The 16422-nt window shown below is 41.4% G+C and overlaps 1 long non-coding RNA gene across 2 annotated transcripts in view; it reads right to left on the reverse strand.

The window, feature by feature from the left end:
- Window positions 1–4233: 4233 nt before the first annotated feature.
- LOC129178819 (uncharacterized) overlaps window positions 4234–16422 on the reverse strand; it is a 117057-nt gene continuing 104868 nt past the window's right edge. For both annotated transcript variants that reach the window (XR_008569851.1, XR_008569850.1), the window contains exon 6: window positions 4234–4618. This is a non-coding gene — a long non-coding RNA (uncharacterized LOC129178819). The remainder of the gene's footprint in view (window positions 4619–16422) is intronic.

The raw sequence follows: 16422 nt of genomic DNA on the forward strand, positions 1-16422 counted from the left end.
CGCCACAAACAGATTTGGCACAAACTGTTGGCGCTGGCTCATAAACACATTATAATGGGACCGTCCGTATATGTAGCTTGTTGTTACAACTCTTACAGTAGATGGGGTGTGCATCGTAACTCTGCTTCTTAACACACCTCATCCACACCTGAGTTGCCAGAGGCGTAGCAGGATGGATCGGTGCTGCCAACTTAGAGACTTTGTCGCTATATTTTGCAAGAAATCAGAACCCTCTAGATACTCTTTTGAAAAGCAACTAGAATTTTTTTTCTGGTTGTATTGTCTTATCTGACATGAAAGCATGCATTGGTCTTACTAAAAGCACTCACTGGCGGCTCCGGCTTGTTTGTGTCATTTAAAAAAAAAAAGACAAAAAGAAGCGACAGAAGAAAGTTCATTTATATTTCTAAACGTACTTGTGCTTTTCATGTTTTGTTTTGTTTTTTTACACACATTATCCTTCTCTCCTACAGCGGTCATTACAATGACATGCGCATGCATCAGGGCCAATTATGCAAATTATACGATGGTGTCATCAAATCCCCACCTCCTACCACCAAAAATAGATAGCGGTCCTGTGGGAAACACTGTTGTGTAAACCTACCCTAAGAAGAGTATTGTATCATGTCTGTGCAAACACTGTCCTGTACGCAAAGATTTATCCCCCCCCCAAACTTATTTCAGCCTAAGGCAACAGCGCCAGTAGAGCATCTCCCCGTGACTCCCACAATCAGCACAAAGGCATAACAGTTTGACAAAAGTGAAGTACAAGACGGTTCAAGCAGATGGAAGCTGTGTGCTGGTTCCTTCTCGCCGCCTCAGCTTCAGGTCTCAGGTGTCAGCTTCTCGACAGGTATGAGTTACCATAATGGGGGGCAGTTAAGAGGGGCCCTTGTCCGGGGCCTCCTGTCTGGGCAGACCGACTCGGCAGTCAAGAGAGGTGCCTGGACGATTTAGTGTCGTCTCGTTAGGCTGCACAATGGAAAGAGCCGCAAGGCCTGCTGCTGGTAATTGAACTTGGATCTTTTCTGCTCCACCATTTTCAGACCTGTTTGGGTTTTGTTTGTAAAAGGCGGCAAACATACCAAAACTGTTAGCTTTACAGCACAGACAGCAGTGCACTTCATAGGCTATTTCCCACCACAAGTGGCTGTGTGTCCTGTACAGATGTCCCCAAACCGCGATCAAACCCCATACCACTTATCCCACCCCAGTTTTGTCCTGTTATAAATACAGCACCCTGCTGCTGAATGGATTTTTCCCCTTCAAAGTTGTCATTAAAAATATGGACCTTTTTTTTTTTTTTTTTTTGAAGAGCCAAGTAAAAAAACAGAGCAACCACAGCATTTATACAGAGTGACCACAACACAGAGGCCAATGGTGGCTAGTGCTCACACTTACAACATCTTGCTATTAAGGCAGCAAACACACACACAGACACGATACACCCACGCTGCACGGTCATACAAGCGTATAAACATTTAAGCACATCCACATGTACTCATGAGGAGTAACAAATGGAGAAAACAACAGACCACAGACAGACATAATCCATTACTCTTGTTTATTGACTGTGCCTGTTTTAAAGGACAGTCCGTATATCTTATCCGTCCCCCCCTGCCACAGACAGACAATGATGACATGTCCCTTTAAACAGCCCCTTCAACTGCATGGACATCCAGTATGACTCAATGATAATTACAGTATTGAGCGTTTTAAAGAGAGCCATAATTAGGATAATCTAAGCCTTCATTCTCGGGGAGTTTATGTCCTCCTCCACCTTTCTTTGGTTCTCTCCATCTTTCTTCCTTACTGACAGCTGCGTTTCCCGGGAAGCACTTTTTTCCCCACCCCTCCCTTCAGACTATAATCTATTGCCGTCCTCCCGGTGCTTACATGTAGCTACATGGTGAGTCAGTGCTGTAATTCCATCATTAACTGGATGATGTGAGCACTGTCTCTAAAGTGCCAGCTTTGGCGTGACCCCGGGGCGAGCTCGTGGCTGTGACTGATGCCAGCCTACCCACCACGCGTCATCCCGGCAAATAATGTAATGAGCTTTGGTCCGGCTCGCTTAGACCTCCGTTGGCTTAGGGGGTCCTGCGGCCATTACGTGTACAGAAACACATTTTACAGCTTTGGGAAAAAAAGGAGTTGTGGTCTGAAGTTTCCACAGCTTCAAATTAGCAATTATGTTGGCAAATTTATAAAGCAAGGCAGATCAAGTTGATCCAAATGATGCCTAACAAGATTACAGTGGAAACTAAAGGTTGAACCCGAGGTTGAATGTGTTTCGGGATGCTAGGTTTGATTGTATTTTCAAATAAATGTTTCCCATAGAAAATAAGGGATAATTATCAGCATAAAGCCATACATACGGTATAAGAGTAAAAATAAGTGAAACGCTACTGTATACAGTCGCCCCTCGCTACATCACGGTTCCAACAAAGCTCCCTCGCGCTATCGGCGTTATTAAAAAATGGATTAACTAAATGATCACTGTTTCATGGTTGACTATGGCCTGCTATTACTTGAAAAAATATTGGAATGTACAGTAAGTCACATGTAGTATTCTGGTCATTACTAGGCGTCAGTAATGTTACACTGACGAGACATTACCTGCATTAAGTCAGCCATGGATGAAGAGTCCAACATGACGTAGTGGAAAAAAAGTTCTCTCATTCCATGTGGAAGGCTTTTTTTCCCCTGGAAATACTGGTCCAAATCCAAATTGTACAACTTTTGAGACATTAACTGTACCTGAAAATAAATATATAAATTGTACGTGCTTGCTCACACACAGTTGTGACAAAAGGTTTTGACACCATTCACATTCTCCATTACAGCGAGAACGCAGTCACCGCACCGGCTGCCAGACAGACGCCTCTAAATCAAACGTGAAATTACAGTAAAACACGGCTTGCGAGACAGCCAACCTCATTCAACCTCCAAAAATTTGATAAAACAACTCTCGGGTGAGTCCTCACCTGTACTTTTCTCGAAACACAAAGCCACACAATTACGTTACAACATAAATCTTCCTTTTAAAAAGATCCTGCGGGCATTCAGACATTTTCTTGTTTATTGGAGGTGTCTGACTATGTTTTGGTTTTCAACTTCTTATAACTGAAAACGACTTGGTGAGTGTATTTAAACATAGTGGTGCATGTTTTGACGCATACGGTGCTGTAACAGCCCCATTTATACACTATAATAGAGAATATAGTATAGTGTGCTAATTGTAGTATAGAAGACTTCAGGGAAGGCGCGGCAGCTTGAGAAATATGAAGAAAAATGTGCTTCAAAGCTGCAAATCTATCTAATCTATCAGTTCCTCCGGTAAGTGAGTAAACATAGTAAACAGTCTGGGCTGAATCAGTTTTTTTCGGGGGGGGGGGCCCAGTACTATATTACTATGTTACTATAGTACAATATGTTGTCTCATTCACAGACGACACTTTGACTTAACAGAATACATACAATGTCAGAGTGGATTACTAGCCAGCTAGAATATTTGTCCTTAGAGAAAAAAAAAACACAACCGCTTTCTTCACATAGCAATGGAGCACACGCACAGTCCTTCCTGCTCTCTCAAGAGCAAAACACAAGAAAACATGTTTTAAAAGGCCGTAAACAAGCCTCACTTTTTTTCATGTAATAAGTGTAAAAATTGTCTGTTGTTAAAACGCTCTATGTTGGCCAAGTTCTTTTCCCAAAATGACACTTTTAAGTGACCTGAAACTACAATTTGAGATAGAACAAAAGAGAGAAAAACATGTGTTTACAAGTATCCCAAGCGTATGAGGACATGACACCACAAAGCATTTGGGACGGGATGTGGTTTAAATGACTCTATTTGACTTGTTTTGCGCTCGTTTAGTCTGATTTACGGCGGACGTATTTGTGGCTGTTGTCAACGTCGAGTTGTGTTTGGGTTGGAAATGCGGTGGGGAGACATCCCAGTGGGAGTGCAACACAGGTAATAATTATTAGGTAGTTCCATTTACTTAAATGTCTATAAAACAAACATCGCTGTGTGACCCACTGCACAAGGTCATGTTGATAGTAAAACAATACAGAGAACAAAAAAAAAATCCACAACACGTGAGATGGCACGTGGTGAGGCTTTGGATAAAGGTAAAAATACAGGATTTTATTTTCACCGTTTCTGTCCACAAAAAGCTTGGTAACTATCAACCGATAACACTGTACTCTAGCGGCATTCTAGTAATAGATGGTCGTTGCAGCGTTGCTTAAACATGCTCACTTGATTCAGTTCACAAGTGGGCTTCAAGCAGCCCGTGACAAATCTCCACCTGTGTGAAGCCTCGGTGGTGTTGTACAAGTGGGAGCTCGCCCTGATCATCCCACAGCCTTCTATCACCGTCACACACCACCCGAGGCCCTCCCCTCAACCAGCAACTGACTGACTGACTGATAGGAGAAGCTCACTGACGTTAAAGAATCAGTGATTGATCACTGAGGCTCACCTGAGCACCTAAGGCCATCCCCGATGTGGGTGAATGTTCTCCTGGCGAGTCCACCTGAGTCCCTGGGGCGGATTCTCCATCGCTAGGTACCTGTGCAGTTGGTCACCTGTGCTGTAACAATCCATCACCTAAAACATACAGTGAACCCCGGGTTCATTTAGTGATAAATAATTCAGACTTTAACACGATCATAAAAACCAGGAGAGTGAGGAAAAAAGTGGGAGCTGTTATTGTAGCATGAGAAGTAAAATCAAGATCAAGCTAAATAAAAAGCAAAACACATTGCTTTGATTGAAAAGAATTGTCTTTTAGACTATGACACGAGTCGACCATTACTCAATCATGCAAATAGCAGGGGTTTAACCGTAGATGTATTCCGAATCTTATTTAGTGGAACCTCTATTCCCGTATGCCCCGGTTCTCGGTTTCTGTTTCGGACTAAATTTTTAGCCTCCCCCCAAAAATAGTCTCAGTTTTCGTACATGTACACTGTCTCGGTTATCATACGGCCAAACTGTGTGGCGAGTATCATTCCACGGAATAAAGTGCCCAAACAAAGCATCCCCACACAGAATGGATAGTATATACCTGTAGTCCCAACTCCTTTAGAGATTCCGGACAGGGAATCCTTTATTGTGTGTGTGTGAGGGGGTGGTCTATTTGTTGATTGAACGATTAACAACACCATATGTCTCCTTTCTTCCTCCTAATAAGCACTGTGCAACCCCGACTGATGATGTGCTCAAACGCACCGCGTATTTCTGAGCGTTACAGTCTGTGTGTTTTCTTTTATTGAGTATGGCTGCAAAATAACCCTCCATGACGCCAAAGACATTTGGAGGTGCCAGAAGTTTGATGGTGAGAAACACTATTGAAATCGCCGTGTTCACCAAGTCTTCAATGAAGTAAAAGCGATTACATTTTTCGTGTAGATGTACTTTTCCTCGCTTTCTGCATGTAAAAATACAATTATTCTCTATAAAATATGTTTTTTTGTTTGTATTTCCGGGCGTCTAGAATGGCATTAATTGCAAGTACACTATTTCCAAAGGAAAAAAAAAATTGCTTCAGTTTTCGTCAGACCTTTTGGACGGAATTAATGATGAAAACCAGGGTTCCACTGCATTTTTATTTGGGAATTGTATTTATTGGAAAATTACCTGTTGTCAGTTTCCAGTGATTATGTTTCATTTTAAAAGTCGTTGCAGCTGTTTACACAAAAGCTAAGCAGTTTTATGTTTTGCATTTTGTTCCTCCACTGTGCACAAAATTAACCGACCTTAAAACTGAAGTACGTATCGATCCTTCATTGTGGTGTACCATTACACCCAAAGAACAACATATTGTAAAAACAGATGCAACAGGTCCGGGGAGGGGGGGTCAGTGTCATGGAAGCATGACAGGTAAGATGATTACATATAAATCTTGTCAAGAAAAGAACAATTAGTGGGGAATTAATCATTCCTCTGGTTGTGCTGTTGCTTTATTTTAGCAGCATAATGAACACCGTTGGAGGAACACGCACATAAAGCTGTAGATTCTTGGAAGAAGAAGACAGACAAACCCCCATCTGGCTCATAGCTATGTCTGGATTGCCTTCTGCGCCGAGATAGGAGTCAACATGTTTAGCGACATCAAAAGAAAAAACCTGATACCTTAAGTATAAGAAGATTAACACTTGCAGTGATCTCAAGCTTAAGGCTTCCACACCAGGACTTTCAAACAGACGCTGCCAGAAGGGACAATTACTGATGAATTGGCACTAGCGTCTCATAGTTATTTAACAAAATATGGCACACTGTATAAGCTCTCGTCCTTAAGACTTCCTTTTAAGTCTGGCCCCGGTATCACAGGGCTAACAGATTGGGCGGTGTGGGGGCGGGGAATCGTGAGGAGCGCGACAGCAGGGAAATCTGCGGGAACGCTGGAAGAGAGAGGTGGAAGAAGGAAAAAAAGAAAGCAAACAAGGAGGAAAGAAAAACAAAAGGAGAGACAAATACAGAAAGCCAATGCTATCACTGAGTGGAGATGTTTCACAACTTGGGGCCTGCGTGTCATATCTCAGGGTGGATATTTGTGGTGTGTCTAAGCTCGCTGGTATGCCTGTGGGTTTTTTTCTTCCCTTTCTGTTTTTTGCACCGTCTACCTCTGTGGACTCCATGTGACAACTTCAGGAATGTGATATTGTGCAAAACTCTTGAAAAATGCCTGACAAGCTGACAGCTGCTTCCAAGAATATGCACACGCCCACAAAAACAGAAAAAAAGACAAAAAAACAGTTTTAATGGCAGAATTTAAAAGGCATATTACCGCTATTTAGAGTTACTTTGGTGTCAGGTAGAGTGATACGCACCTGTAACAGATGTCGCTCGGTTAATTCTTGGCGCGCTCGCCACGGGACTTCTCCGGGGTTTAGGCGGCGCTGGAGTCTTTACACATATATCACTCCCTATTAATCCAAAGTACATGCCGCATGCTTGTACCTACAACAGTTTTGTACAGCCAACCTAATCTGCCTGTCAGCGCCAAAGCTGGAGAGGAGAAGCCGCATGGGGGACTCATGGACAAAGATGTCTCCCATCCCTCCTGGAAACTCTGCTGACAAAAATCCATGCTTCCTAAACTCCACAATCTGAGTGCAACCCGGGTGAGAGCCTTTCATAAACCCAAAATGAACTTTTACTTTCAAGTTTTCAGTCAAACAAACCCACACTCGTCATAGTAACATGTAATTGTATTGGAGAAATAACCCATTTTAATCCCATCCATCCATCTTCTATGTCGCTTATCCTCACTAGGGTCGCGGGTATGCTGGAGCCTATCCCAGCTGACTTCGGGCGAGACACCCTCGACTGGTCGCCAGTCAATCGCAGGGCACATATAGACAATCAACCATTCACTCAAACATTCATACCTATGGACAATTTAGAGTTGCCAATTAACCTAACATGTTTTTAACCTAGCATGTTTTGGGAATGTGGGAGGAAACCGGAGTACCCGGAGAAAATGTTACTGAAACCATCGCCTGCAGATGTTAAACGATAGTGACTTTTACTCAGGTACAGATTAAAAATGGCCTAAACACTTCATGGGAACAGTTTAGAAATCCAAACAAATTGTAGAGAAATGGATTGTGTTCAACATTAGGCGGGTTGGGGTTGAGGCTGAGGTTGAGGTTAGGGTTAGGGCAGGTACAAACAGATCAGTTGACTTCTAATAAATTTGACCAAAACACAAAAGTCAAAGAATTTCTGAAAGGAAGGTACGTTGAACACAAACACGTACTTAGAACATACAGTATGTAGAACAAGTCGAAGTCTTAATTGCGGTTGGTCATTGAGTTTCGAGTATTCCAATTCTCCCAGGATCGCTCAATTTTTTTCATTTTGATTCCTAGTTTTGATGCTTAATCCACCGACCGGACGGAATAGCCGCAAACACCAACGAAAGAAGATCCAGCTAAAAAAGTTTAGCTTTAAAAAAAAATTCAAAGAAGCATTGTCTGCCCTACAACATTTGCAACACAATGATATCATGCAAAAGATGCACAAAACAAGATGATTAAACACCTCCAGATTCATGGTGTAGAAATAACGGAGTGCTCTGTCTTTGACAAGGTACATCGGACTTCCTCTAAGCACTCAAAAAATGAATGACGTCTGTCCCGTGTCAATGTAACCGAGGGTTTCAGGATGCCCGCTGATGTCGTGGAAGTTCGGTGTACATTGAGGATGGGAACTATGGATACAGATTGCGTCTCTTTTAGCAAAAGTCAAGAGACCTTCTCAGCCCACACATCACACTTTGCACGACATCTTGTTTACTTGTGCTAAGAAAATAAGGGTGTCATAAAAATAATTTACACCAACATTGAGGCAGCAAAGTATACTCCAGTCATCCCTCGCTACATTGCGGTTCGAACATCGCTCCCTCACTATCAAAAACCTCTGGTCAGCACCCTCATTTAAACCACGCAAACTTGTATGACCCATCTCTTAAAAGCACCTCAAGCGACAACTATTAGGAACTGGAATCAAAACGAGGAATCAGATCAGAACTGCGATCGTTCAAAATCAAACAATGCCCAACCCTATTCATAATTAATTTTTTTTACAGTTTTAATACGTTTTGATAGCCTGCGTTAGGTTTACATTTCAGCTGTTAGTGGTTAAAAATATCTATAGAGTAGGGGTGTCACCAGATCTCGCAAGATCAAAACGTCGCAATATTTCTTGTTTAAAACTGTGAATGATAATACACAAAATATGGAAGTGTCAGTGCGCCAGGCAGGATTGGAAACGCAAGTGCTTTACACGTCTCGTCTCGTGAGTGTATCGTGACACACCTTATACGACCCTTGTATTTCAGCAAGCTTTTTTCAACGAGCAGTATATCATCAGGGAACAATCCTACAGAAATGAAAGTTAAATATACTTTAGCGTAGTCAGTGTACAGCTTGTATAGCAAGTTTGATTTCTATAGTGTTGTCCCTTTGAAGATATTCTGTAATAAAATGGTTGCTGAAATGCTGTACCTGTAGCTAAATAAAATAGTGTTAGGATGGTCTATAGAATGATCATTCCAAGGGAAATCAGACTTCAGTCTGTCGAAGGTCATCAGCTGTAATAGACATGAACAAAAGTCAAAGCCTACTCGTGTCATACTCCCACGCCGTATTTTAAAGAAAGCTGTGAGTGATCAGATGCAGAACTCAGAGACACGGCAAAGATAACAGGTGACAAGACAAGCGGCGCCACTTCCTCGTTGGATCAAGAGGCCGCCATGGGATACTGTGACAGACGTCGGCTTTTGACATCTCCGGGGGTAGATTGGAGGGGAGGCGTTGTGAAAACCGAATGATTTGGCGTTGTTTGGGAGAAATTCCCTCCAGTCGCCTCGCTCTCTCTCTCATTCACTAACCCTCACCGGAGAGGCTTTGACGGATAGACGGCGAAGACGTGACCTGAAAGGCGCCGCCGTTTGATCATCTTTGTACCGCTTTCATTCTGTCACAGTGATCTATGCAAAAATCACTTAATATTAGAGAAGATTTCAGCATTATTAGAGTGAAAATAAGATGGCGGTTGTCGATGCATTATACATCAATAACGGTGACAAAATCTATTTTGTAAGTAAACTGACGGGCCCCGAGAAGAAAGGGAAATTGTGATGAGTTTCAAAAGGGGCCCGACAAAGATTTTGGCACGCGTGTTACATAGAGAGGGAATTCTTAAGTTGATCCTCAATTGTCAGGGAAAAGAAAGAATTGTCTTCCAATGGTGTCCATACCCTCCAAGACTAAAACTTGATGAAATACATAGAATTGGTGGACTTTTCACAGGACCTGAAAGGTGCATCAAGTTATCCACACACCTCATAAAGTCAGAAAGTAGTGAGGCCCATACAAATTGAAAACAAACAGAGGGTTTGGTTATGGCAGACTGCTACATGCACTACACTGGTAATAGTGACAGCTTGTACAACTCACCTCATCTGTCTACCTTCTACACCTAGACCCCCCTTGACTCCTCCCCTCACACTTTCAGATGCCACTCGACCGTGTTTACACAAATTAATGCTATCCAACCCATCATCAATAACAAATGCAACCTTACAAGCAAATGACACACAAGGCGTAGGTGAGTCAGGTTTGTTTTTTTTCTTTGTCTCTCAAGCAGTTAGCCACGGTTAGCCCTAAAAAGGTCCTTAAAATGCACATTTGACACCAAGGACTTTCCATTGTTTGTATCAGTTTTTATTTTACTTTGAGTCAATTACTTCAGCCTGAAAAATGTAAACATAGAATAAATACAGTGTTTATTTGAAAAAGAACAAAAACAATTTAAACTCATCTAGACCTGTCACAATAATCAATAAATCGATTAATCGAACATTATAAAAAAACCTGTGCATATACGTATGCCTGTTCCATTTCCTCGTCTAGGTGTACCACAAGACCGGATGTGAAGAGGATTCACTCTGCATGTGTCCGTGCGCACTGATTCTATAGTGGAATAAACGGCGAGAGTGAGCACTCCTCTCATTCAGCATCTTTGTGGAGGCGGGGTTACTAGTGAGTGGACGCAGAGTGCTAGCACCAAATTAGCCTCGTGAGAAAGCATATGCTAACATGATTGAAGGCACCGAAGCGATGATTTCTAAGGCGAATGCAACAGCCCCAGTATGGGAATATTTCGGTTTTAAAAAAGCTGAGTGCAATATGTCGCATTTGTTCAAAAGTAGTGACGAAGAAGGAGAACTCAACCAACTTGTATACACACACACACAACACAACCATCCTTTTCAGTTTTCACAACCGGAAAATAAACAGAAAACTACAGCTGGAGGCGCAGCAGAGCCTTCGTCCCAACAGCCAACGCTTACTGAGCCGTTTTGTCAGCAAAGCTAATACAAACAAAACAGTGCAAAATGGTGTGCGCTCACAGACATTATCACTCGCTACGTTGCAAAAGAAATGCAATTTTTCAATATGGTTGAAAAGCCAACATTTCGGAAAATGTCACAAATGTTTGACAGACAGTACGAATTGTCACATACGTGTTTTTTGTTTAATGTATTGTATTTAAAACCTCTTTACATTCCAATTATAATGTTAAATAGTCTTGAGAAAGTTTATTGCATTTGATACAATGTACTCGCATTATCACATATAAATAATGAAAAAAATGGTCTAAAAAATGTCAGTAACATCGATTGACAATCATTTGTAGGACAATTATCTACCAGCAAAATTTGTTATCGTGACAGCCATTTTATGCCATATATTTATATTTTTTTAAATGCACTCTGCCCCTGTGCCAAGCTAATGTGGCTAACAGAAGGTACACTACACCATTTAGTGGATCAAATGTGAATTACACCTGTCATGACAATTATGAATGAAAAAATTGTGTCAAAAATGTGTTGAATATTGATTGACGATAAATTGTAGCACAATTATCGACGAGCAAAATGTGTTATTGTGAGCCTAAACGCACACGTTGTTTCTTTTTAACGTACACACAACTTGTAGTCTGTAATCACACACTGATTTCCGTATCAAGGCACTCTTGCAAAAAACAAAAGATGAGACATTTCGCTGCATGCTTTGAATGGGAAAAAAGTAGTGCCATCTGATGAACACATAAAAATAAAAAAATGAAAGCCAGCACTCCAAATTGACATTTTCAATGGTTTTCATTTCTTTAAAAACATTCTAATGTAATTTGTCATTACATTGAATTAAATAATTGTAAAAAGTATACTAAAAATAAATACAATTTCCGCTAGTATGTCCACTAAATTCTCAAACAGCATGCCATGGTTACAATGTCTGGTTTTCTGTCACCCACGCACCCACAAACAAATGTGTAGACTGTGAGACGAGTCGACCACGACTCAAACACTGAAATATTTCCACATACAGCAACACATGCCACCAGTACATACGCTTCTACTACTACTACTACTACCACTACTACTACTACTACTCCACTGGCTGTATACTCTGCTTCGGCAGACTTAGCTGGGATTTACGCAGCCCAGTCACAGCGTCTCCATTAATTGCTGAACGTGACACCGTGCATGGTTATTACACGATTACAACATGACAGCTCTCGTTTCTCACCGTTAAGATGCAGGCGAGCTGGTGTGCTCAGCTGCAGCAAAGTGTTAGCTTGAGGAAAGTGACAGTGGAAATGCTATACTGTACATGATGAATGCTCTGCTGACATTGGGGGTGTCCAAACTTTTTCCACTGAGCATGCCAAAAAATGTAAGGATTTTTTGTTTTGTTTGTCAACCACATTGAAACCAATCAAGCAAAGTGGTTAAATTATATATATACAGTATATAAATGTATAATAAAATGGAGGCCAATAAATAAATGTGTTTTTATTTAGTTAACATTGAGAATTCCAATATTTCAATCTAAAATTGTAATTTTAGGCTTAAAAAACAATCCTCGCTATTTTAATATTTTTATTATCAGAATTTTCTGTTTTAAAATGCATATACCAAATACTACATTTTCTATTTATATTATTTAATTGTTCCTGACTATCCAAATGCTATACAAATACAATATAGGCCAATACACTTGACAGTTAGGTCAAATATAACTATAACTTAATTACTATATGCAAATATTATATTATATAATATATATTACTATAATGACATACTTTTTAAAGTTGTTGACTTTGGTTTTGTTTTGGTTTTTTATTGCAATTAAATTACTCCTGAATATCCCAATAATGTCATTTACAACTGTCAACTACTTCGCAATGTCTTATGCATTTATTAATTTTACTTTAATTGTAAAGGTTTAAATGTTACTTTATTTTTATTTTTAATTTTGAGTGTGGCCCCAGTTTTCCTCCATGATCTGGTGCATGCCATGCCATGCCACAAAGAGCGTGGGGCCGCAAATGGCCATGGACACCACTGGTTTACGTTACATTCGCACAACGGCAATAAAAAGTAGCATCTTGGCAAAATGCTCATCCATGACTATGTAAACCATAGCAAAGGGTATCAGTATTAGCTGTAACCATAGCAGACATTTATGACAAACTGCGGTAGCGTTTTATGCGTTGGCAAACCACTAACACATACTGAATAACGTCTATACAGTAACTATTGTATTTAACTACACCACAGGGAGGTACAGTCTGACTCACCATAATAGCAAACCACCTGCATTTATGATGTCCTAACTAACAGTATGCATCCTGACATGTAAGTACATCATTATGTCCTTGCATTAAAGTACAAGAGACAAAATATCCGGCTAGCGCTTCTGTTAATTGCCCACTTGAAGCAAAGATGTCAAGGCTGTATGGATTTCCTGCCTGGCGAGTCGTGTGCGGCTGTTCCTCCAGTGATGCGAGAGGGTTAGGTTGTGGGGGGCGGGAGAAAGATGTGAATAATGCATTACAAGGTATGAGCGCTGGTAAGGAGTCGGGGCTCTGGGAATTTAAAAGCATTTGTGTTTGTCACACAAATCAGGAAGTCTCGCCGCACTCGGAGGCAAATCCGAACCGACGGCTCCGAGCTGGAGGACGGCCACGCCTGCACCCGCAGAATCCCGGCCTGAGAAGGCAGCGGTTCGTGGAAAAATGAGTGTGTGAGAATCCAATGCGTTAGAATTGTAAATGGAATGGGAGCTAAAAAAATATACTGTATTTTCTCAGACAGTTGCCTCCGCCTTAATGGACGTAATGCCTCAATTAATCGCCAGGTCAGTCGTCTAAATGAACAAATACAGTAAGTGGCCCATCACAGATAGATAAACATCCAACCATCCGTTTACTGTGCCGCTCATGCTTACTAAGGTCGCGGGTATGCTGGAGCCTATCCCAGCTGTCTTTCTGCGTGAGAGGCGGGCTACACCCTGAACAACTATTCACACTTCCACCGATGGACAATTTAGAGTCTCCAATTAACCTAGCATGCATATTTTTGGAATGCAAAAGGAAGCCGGAGTTAGATAAAAATGAAGATTAAAAAAGCCAAAACAACAGGTAGTGCCACTAGATGGCTGTAATTGCCCACTAACTATGACTATGACTTGTGTTATAAACAATGTTCATGGCAGCCTTTAGAGCAAACGTGGCATTTGTCATGGACTTGAAAGTAAAAGCGGTGCGAAAAGCTACATATCTAAAAACTGACCCAAAAAGAATTAGGAACTTCAAAAAGGAGAAAGAAATGTATGTAGAAAATCACTAATTACTTGACATTACATCAGTATACACTGTATTGTATATTGTCATTAAGCATCATTTTTATTTGGGGAAAAAACATGATGAACATGATCTTTTGTATATTATTACAAAAATATTTGTTCCTTCTCACAATAAAAGCCTTGCCTCTAATAGATGCCTGATTGGAAAACATCAACATCAAACCCTAAAACAGGGGTCGGGAACCTACGGTTGGCGAGCCATATAATCCTCTTTTGATGTCTGCCTCTGGCTCTCACACATTTAACACTATATTTTTTTTCTTTTTTGTTTTTGCTGACATTTTAAAGTAAAACGTTAGCAAAATGAATAAAACGTTGAAAATATAAAACATTATAATGTACTTTAACCCGTCTATCCATGTTCTACCACAATGCGGATGCCAACTGTCCTTCTGATAGTTTCCGAGTCGGAAGCCAAACCACCATTATAATTGGATAACGCGGTAGTCTACAGGGTCATTGAGTGGTCATTCAGTAAATGTCCCGCCAAGCCAAATCTGCAGCTAGCGCAAACGCTTTTGACGAGAAGATGGCGAAAAGAAAGAAAGATGAGGAGTACCGTACATTTCAGCAGGAATGGATGCAGAGATTCACCTTCATGGAGACAGCAGGTTTGGCGGTGGTGGTTTTGCACAGTTAATAGTGTCATCGATGAAACGGTCAAATTTAAAGCTGCATTTCGACACATTCGGGTGGTCAACTTTATCGTTGCCTGAGCAACATCCCCGAATGAAGATTTGGAAGGACTTGCACGACAGAAAGCAGTAGCTGGCGAGCAAATAAGTGGACCAAAATGATAAGACTTCAACCACCAGACCAGCTGATTGCCAAAACTTGGAATGCACTTCCTGTCACACAACACACGCTGCGGCGTTTGGATAGTGCCGTATTGACCATGTTTGGCTCTATGTATGCTTGTGAGCAGTCCTCCTCACATCTAAAATACATCAAGAGCAACCTACCATCACGCTTAACGCATGGAAGCCTCAACGCCTGCATGAAGCTTAACCTCACCACGTATCAACCAGACTATAAAGCCATCAGCAAAACAATGCAGCACCAGAAGTCGCATTAATGGTTAAAAGTATTTTATTTATTGATTAGCTTCTGTAAAACAATATTATTAAAAAGAATAAATGCAGAGACTTAAGATAGTCTAAAATTGTTGGTCTGGCTAAAAGTGCACGCATTTAGTTGGATTCAATGGTAAAAAATATGATATGGCTCTCACGGAAATACATTTTAAAAAATGTGGCTTTCATGGCTCTCTTAGCCAAAAAAGGTTCCCAACACCTAACCCTGAACACAGGACGACAAAGCAGTATGATGAGCCACATATTTGAGAAGTTAGGCAAAACAAATGTGATGTATTAACGCTATCAATATTGACTTAGTACAACTAAAGCTCTTGGAATTTATGTTATCCAGAGAAACAGTCTTTCGCTAAATTCCAAGACACTTCGACATGGGTACAAGGTTGACCCGGTAGCTTTTCTATCAAACCTATGAAGCATTTAGTGGTTGTATGACATCATAAATCTGGTGTTTACAGCATAGAAACAGTTAAACATGAATGGACATGAATGGGTGGGAGACTATCAAGTGGAGTGAACACACACACACACACACGCACACACACATATGTGCGGTTCAGACATGTTAAAGATAAGACCATTGACCCTTGCTGATGGGGAAGACTTCGCTTGCCTGGCTGGCTTTGCAGCTCTGTAACCTGTCAAGAGGGCCAATGTGTCAGCGCACATGGGCTTGCATATGATCATTTGTGCGTGTCTTTCTGGGTGGCAGGAGGCAAGCGGGGGGCTTCTTTAATGAACCAATAAGGCGTGTCCGAGACAGTCTGTTGGCCGACGCCGGTTCTTGGAGATTTTCACCTGGCCTGCTTTTGGATGAGGATGGAATGACAGAGCTAAGGAAATGGACAACTGGGTGGGGTGTTTCTGTGCCAGTGATCTGGGGGTGAGCAGTGGGGGTGAGGGTGGTGGTAGCAGCAGTGGTGGCGGTATTGGGAGGTGGGGGGGGTTAGAAAGGTGCAGACAGACAGGAAGCAGATAACACTCTCTGAGAGACAGAGCCAAAACAGTCTTAGCCCTTTTAACCCTCTCTATGAGCATAGGGTTACCAGTGTACCAATGCATGGATTTGGGTCACACTCAAAACATTTGT

The sequence above is a fragment of the Dunckerocampus dactyliophorus genome, chromosome 3, assembly GCF_027744805.1.
Source record: "Dunckerocampus dactyliophorus isolate RoL2022-P2 chromosome 3, RoL_Ddac_1.1, whole genome shotgun sequence".
NCBI classification, from domain to species: Eukaryota; Metazoa; Chordata; class Actinopteri; order Syngnathiformes; family Syngnathidae; genus Dunckerocampus; species Dunckerocampus dactyliophorus.